This window comes from Sander lucioperca, chromosome 2, assembly GCF_008315115.2.
Source record: "Sander lucioperca isolate FBNREF2018 chromosome 2, SLUC_FBN_1.2, whole genome shotgun sequence".
In the NCBI taxonomy this organism is placed as follows: Eukaryota; Metazoa; Chordata; class Actinopteri; order Perciformes; family Percidae; genus Sander; species Sander lucioperca.
In genome coordinates this window covers 42,483,832-42,491,633 of record NC_050174.1, presented here as the reverse complement: position 1 = coordinate 42,491,633, position 7,802 = coordinate 42,483,832, and positions in this window count along the sequence as shown.

Genomic DNA, 7,802 nt, shown 5'->3' with positions numbered 1-7,802 from the left:
GGGATTAAATTCTTTGCATTTCTTTATTTTTAGTGTTTCTGGCACGCTTCCCAGCTGCCTGCAGAAAGCAACTGGTTGAGGAGAAGGTAAGTTATCCTCGCTCCAGGAAAAGGGAGGTGAAAAATAATTCCCCAACAGAGACCCCAACCTTCCTAATTTGTTTTACTTACACACTGCTAGAGATCTCCATATATCATATCAGGTAGTAAAGTAGCTCAATGAGAGAAATCAACCAATTAAAACAAGCAGGATTGACTTTGGACTCATGCGGTGACAGTTTACAGTCATTGTTATTTTGCCCTTTGCCTGCGGGTGATCCGGTACTGGGAAGGAACCAGCTGAGAAATGTCCTTCATACAAACTGGCCAATGCCTGTCTCCCACAGTGGGATTTCAAGGCTGAAGGTTCAGCCTTATTGTCATTATACAATACAGGATTGATACACACACAAAACTTGTATGAATTCAAATAGAATTAATCAATAAAATAGGTAACAAAATAGAACAAAGTATATGAAAGTAGCACTATGTACGAGGACTTACATATCTATCTATCTATCTATCTATCTATCTATCTCTCTTGAATATATATACTTGAGGTAGTAGTGGGAATAAAGGTAATAGTTTTTTTATAAAGAAAAAGAGGAAATACATTCTTTCGAACACAGCCATGCACTCAAAAATGTTCCAAGTTATGCCATACAGACGGTGGCGAGGGTGCTGGATGTGGGCCCAAAATGTCATGTGTTATACTGCTGGAAAAATAAGTAAGAGTGAACTATTACGCTTTTGTTACCACTTCTGGCCATCAGTCACACATCAGTGAGTGTAAAAAAAACAAACTAATTTAAATCATGTCTCATTGGTATAGTAGCTGGATTGTGAACAGATAGTGCAGGTCCTTGTCAAAATTGTGTAATTACAAATGAAATCGAAGCACATGGCAGCCAGTCTCAAATGGCACTGTTTTACTGCCTCTGCTCTGACTAGCTGCCAATACCAACACTTCTCAGGTTGTAATAGTTTTACAGTTATTATATTGAGGTTGGCAAGACAAAATGCCTCTAAAACTCTGAAAACCTAATTTAATTTTCCAAGACCTTTTTTTTTGTCTGTCCAAAGAAAGTCATAATCACTCAACTGTTTAACTGACTTTGTCATTTATGGGAAAACTTCAAAGTGAGCCACTGACAGTGCGATGGCATTAACTTATTTCAACTTTATGATAGTGCATTTAATACTGGATATACAATATCATTCTGTGAAATGTAATTTTTTTACGTCTGCTATATTATTTTTTTTTTTAAATAATTTGAAATCATAAGTGTCCTCATAATCTCTAGATCTAGACTACAGTATAGTCATTAAGTATACATGCATGCACATACTTACCATCATCACCTCCACATACAGGGGTACGGCCTTGTAATGCTGCTTATCATGTTTTAGACAGATGTTGAGTCTATAACAGACATTTGAATCACTGTTACTGTAAATGGAAAAACCCAGAGACTTTTCTATTTTGATTTGCTCTGTGCTTGTGTGGTATGGAAAGTATTGGTCCTTTCAAGTCCTTACACAGTATCGACAGTATGAATGCCAGTAGCATCTGGACTTTATATGAGGCCATTTGAAAATTAAGGGGCCAGAATATGTGAAAGGAGCACTTAAAGTAAAGGTTATTTCAACAGCAATCAGCTTCTCTGACAAAGTTTTGTACCTTCCAATTAATTCATGTCAAATTTACGAGCTGACAAAACATAGGTGAACACATAGAGGAAATTATAGCCAACATGTTACATAGGGCCCACATGGAAAGCCCTCCTATGGAATCATTTCAATGCCACTGCCAAAATATTTCTGCCTTTATTCTGGTAATGAGGGTGGACTGCAGGAAACCAAGCTTTCTATGCAACTTTTTTTTTTTTACAGTCCAGTGAGAGCAGAGTGCTGCATGCCATTTAAAGTGACACTTTAATTACTAGTGGTTAATGGACCACTAACACCAGACTTTGAAGTGGCTGTAACTCAAGGTGCCAGCACAGCCAGCCTCAGCAGAGAACATGTGTGCTATGGTACAATCCTTCCACACCATCTGTACAAGACACGCTGTGATAAGACACACAACTCATTTCAAATGAGCTAATGAAATAGAAAACATGAAGGCTCACAGGAAAAATCAAAGGAAAAAAGAGTATTCTTCCTGAAAGTCTGGATATTCTAAAATCTAAAATAATAGTTTGGAGACTGCAGAAGCATTTAAAGTAAAGCAAGTCACAGATAAAACTATTTTCATTTTAGAAGTTAATGTATGATGTGTTTGTTAATTGCTTTATTGATTTATGTCAAATTTTCAGAGATAATGTATAATATTAATCATAAATGTTACCATTTACAGTAAAGTATTGTACAATGACAGAACAGCAAAACAAGTACATCACACATGTCTTAGATTAGACAATTAAAAGCAAGAATATTTATATACAAATAAAAAAACAATAAAATTAGAGTAATTTGGTTACATTACATTTGGCTGCATCCATAGAGACTAACACATTTCTAATATATGTGTAGGCTACACAACAGTGTCATCGGCATACATTTGCAATTCTATCCCTTGACACTGTTGTGGGAGGCCTATGGTAGGGGGCCAAACACTGATCCTTGAGGTACTCCAATTGTATACTTCATATTACTGGAAAGACAGTGATTTTCAACATTATCTCTATCTATATGGTTTAGGGATATGGTGGGGAAAAAAACCTGCAGTTCTTTCCAGTGTTCTCTGTGTCTCTGTGGCTCAGCCAGCCGCAGCTGAAAAATCCGCTCTACTTCCCTATGGAAGAACTACAGAGTGCTCAATGCCGTTCACAAACTTGCCTGCTCTCGTCTCCTAAGTTGCAAATTAACTACATTTCCAGCGAGAGGATGTTATGGGTAAGATCTTTTTTTACAGTGTACATATTACAGTGTTTTGGCTGACTCTGATAGTCAGCCATATACATTCTCAGCCAGAGAGAGGCTGAGACGTAGATCGTAGAGAATATTGCAGTCGACAGGGAGCCTCCAAAACCTGAGCTGCAGAGAGCAAACACCGACTAGTGGTGCCTTTGCTTAAATTTCTTAAATGTTCACATATACCATCACTGTTTGGACATAGCATATTTGAAGAAGTGTAGCTCTTTATAGTATCAAGTACAGTTTTATTCTGAGCAAACTAATGCTTCGGGCTAACTTGGGTGGTAAGATTATGTGTAAAGCCTTTTTGTGGTTTGTGGTGGACACTCTCTTCTTGGATTATCACAGTTTGGTCGACAACCAGAAGAGAAGCAGAAGCAGACATGCCTTTCCTGGATTGAGAGCAGTCATAAAATCCTCCAGGCTCCTATTACGAACACCACCACTGTGCACCACCATAATCACTGCTCTGAGATACAGGCCAAGAATCTCCAGAGAGAATTTTCCAGAGAAATAAGAGACTGGTTGTAGATTTTCAACTTCATCCGGGTGTCTAGTCACAATAAGGATGATAATTCTGCTGACTTCTTCATTTCATGTGCCCATGGGTTGAGTATTCAAAGAAGGGATCTTTGAACACTCGATGTTCTAAAGCAGAGACAGCATGTCCCTGAAATATAATCCATAACATTTTAGCCACCAGTAGTGCCAAAATATTTATGTGTAGACACTCTCACTTTCATGTAAATGTGCTTAATGAAAAGGTTACAGACACTCTCAAACACTTGCTAGTGCTTGGTCTTTGCTTGAAATGTCTTTGTGGCTGCTTGTGTCCTTGCAAAGATCTGTGCAAGATGATTGTGACTCCTGTTCAAAACATAGCGTGGTAGCTTCTGCAGAGTTTTGTCTTGACCAGATTTCCCGGCGTGTGACCGTAGTGCTCGTGCACGCACACACTTTTTAACGTGAACATGTGCCAGCCCAGGTCAGACATAGACACAGACAGATTAGACACAATTTTTCCAACAGCACACATAGGCCTACTGCTTACAACATAATGGGGTATCTCAGTTAAAGGAGAATTCTGGTCGATTTCAACACGTAGCTCTGTTGTTTGTAAATTTAGAGTGCTGTCAGTAGCAAGAAAAACGAAAACAATCGGTGCTGCCTACACCGTGTTATCCTCCTGCTAGCGTTAGCACCCAACAGGCTTAAACAGGGCAAGTTTTAAACTTGTTTTTAGCCTCTTAACATGTTCAAAATGTCATTACAAGTGCCTACCCATGTGAAGTGATTCCTTCCGAGTGAACACAGTGAATCTGACTGCAGTAGATGTGAAAGAAATGCATGAAAGTTCTGCCAATTCAGCTCTGTTTAGTTCCAGTGTTGAGATGGCAGTTAAGAGTGCTTAGGGACCGTCTACAAACTACAACACAGAAAAGAGATACAACAAAAATATGTAGGCTATTAATTTAATGATTAAATAAGGTAGTGTCGCCAAACTTACCTCAAATATAACTTGTCTCCTGCTAGTTGTACTACAGCACTTACTTTTAAAAAATAAGCATATGCCTATTTTTGAAAATATGTTTGCATCTCTTTTCAGTGTTGTAGTTTGTAGACGGTCCCGAAGCACTCCTTGCAGTATCAACACCGGAACTAAACAGAGCTGAATTAGCAGAACTTTCATGCATTTCTTTCACATCTACTGCAGTCAGAGTCACTGTGTTCACTCGGAAGGAATCACTTCACATGGGTAGGCACTTGTAATGACATTTTGAACATGTTAAGTGGCTAAAAACTAATTTAAAACTTGCCCTGTTTAAGCCTGTTGGGTGCTAACTCTAGCAGGAGGATAACACGGTGTAGGCAACACCGATTGTTTTCATTTTTCTCGCTACTGACAGCATTCCAAATTTACAAACAACAGAGCTACGTGTTGGAATCGACCGGAATTCTCCTTTAATATTCATGATTCATTCTTGGTATGTAGCCTACATTAGCCCACTGGCTAACACTGGCACATTTACAGAAATGTTGATTAATGTGCATTGTCCTAATCAAATAAACTTACAAACTTAAACAAACTACATATCTAAGAAATAATAGGCTATTAAAAGACATTGAGTTTGGGATAAACTTTATTTTTCAGAATTAAAGCATTCTTTTGGAAAATGCACCCACTGAACTTGTGAAAAACTTTGTGAAAAGGTATTTTTCATTGCATGGCACTAAACGAATTATTTGGAACTGCTGCCACAGGCTTGAACTAAAGTTATGGTAACACTTTATGGTAAGGGTACATGAATTATGAATTCATGCATGAATTCATTTATGATTTGTGCATTACTTCATTCCTTTATATCTTATGAATCATCAGGCTCATAGCCTCTCATTCATGACCTCATGCATGAACACATCAACTAAGCATTAGGTAAGATGGGTAGGCTACATCATTATGCACAAGTTGTGTTCAAATCAGAATTTGCGCAATGATAACCACATTTTTTTGCAGAAAGATTAATAATCATGATCATGCTTAATAATTCATAATGATGTGCCCATGTACCTAATGCTTTAGTTGTGTTGTTCATGTATGAGGTCACGAATGACAGACTATGAACACATCAATTCCTGATGATTCATGGGATATTAAGGAATGCAGTAACACATAAATCACTAATTACATAATGAATAATAATACATAGCCTACATAAATTAATTCATGCATGAATTCATAATTCATGTACCCTTACCGTAAAGTGTTACCACTGTTATTCTAACCAACAACACACACACACACACACACACACACACACACACACACACACACACACACACACACACACACACGTAATCTAATTTGATAGAGCAGATAGCTTCCCTATTGGAAACATTCATTCCATATATTTGTTAGAGGAGTGAATTTGCTCAAGAATCAATTTGTTGGCTGAAAGCCTACTGTGAAATTGCGCACGTGTGACGAGTATCTGCTTCACATTTTAACGTCTGTGGGTTGACTCTCTACGGTTCTCATGGGCTTTATTTAAGTCATAACGTGAAAAAGTGTAACGTGGTTTAATGTACCTAAACAACGACCAGTGATCACCAAATTTCTCTCTCATATTGCTCCTCATAACCACTGAAAACTGTCAAAAAAAAAAAAAATCTAACCCAAAGTCCAATTATAATGGACGTTATCTGACATTAAGCGGTTCTGCTTCATTGAAGCTATTGTAAGGAAAAAGCTTAATGTGGTTTAATGTATCTAAACAACGATCAATGATCGTCAAATTTCTCTCTCATATTGCTCCAGTTATGAGGGGCAATATGAGAGAGAAATTTGGTAATCATTGATCACGTTTTAGATGTCCCCATTTCCACCCAGCACTCGTCCGCTGACTTCCCAACGGACCTGGGGGCTGTTTCACAAAAGCAGAATATATAAATCCAGGATAACTGATAAAGCGAGGCTTGACTAATCTGTGCAGCCTGGCTTGGTGCGTTTCACGAAGGCCAAGCCAGGCTGAGGAGGACCGACTAGGTTGAGCCAGGCTGAAGTAATTCAGATAGATGCGCGTCCAAGGCTTTCCTCAAAAGACCGCGAGGTCGATCACAGATTTACTGATGCCAAAATGGAGAATACGCATTGTACATACTTTATACACATTGAGCAGCAGCTTCTTGTGGAAGTATGATGATGTGAAACACATTTTTTGTATAAAAAGAAAAGAAACACGGCCGCTGTAATGAAACAGCGAGAGAAAGCGTAGCAGACGATCACGGACCGACTGAATGCGTAAATAGCCTAAATATATACATTAACTGACCACTGCTCTGAACTGAAACCGTCATAATCATTCCATTCAAGGATTAGGCTACTAATCATTTGCACAAATTAACAGTTGTACTCTTTGCCTTAAAAGTAAGCAGAAGATAATGTTACTCAGGAAATTTACCATGAAGATCAATTTTCTACAATGCTAGAGTATGATGCGTAAATATCTCTTTCACTCTGTTCCTCCCTCTCTCTCATGGGCTAAAATATAAATTTAAGTCATATTAACTTCCACTCATATTAACTTCCACTGCTTTTAATGCAAAGTGTACAACTGTTTGCTTTTGCAAATGACAGTGACTCATTGAATGGTTTCAGTTAAGAGCAGTAGTTCTTACATGTATATTTTTTTTATATTTACATTTACATTTACATTATATCATTCAGTCGGTCCGCTATTATCTGCCACGCTTTTTCTCGCGTTTTTTTATTTTTTATAGAGGACGAGTTTCCTTCTCTACATATTATATGCCTTGCTCCCTTGTGGACATAGAAAATAAAGACACTAAAGAAATTGGACTCTAAAATCTAGAAACTATAAAGATAATTAAGTGATAAATTCCATGCACACTGTAAACATGAATGGAACAGAGTATATTCATCAGTTATTCCCCCCCCCCAGCAAAACATAACATCAAAAACCAACCATGTTCTTTAAATTGTACAATCCTCCCAAATTATAGTCCCAGTTTACTGGACAACACAATTTGTGTGCTAAGAATGCCAAATACCATGCACATGGAAGTGGAACAAACATGATCCTTATTGTTAAAGAATTAAAAAAAATGAATCAACTAAAATAATTCAAGGTGCATTGGTCAACTATAGAAATGTGCAGCATTGTATGTATTGCCCTTAGTAACAGACTTAATTTAAAACACATTTGAAATGTTATCAGCCTTTTCTATTATCTCAACAACTGCCATAATATATTCATCAAACTTCTAACAACAATATGAACAGCAGTCTTCATACAGCAATATAACAGTAACAATGACTGTCACATG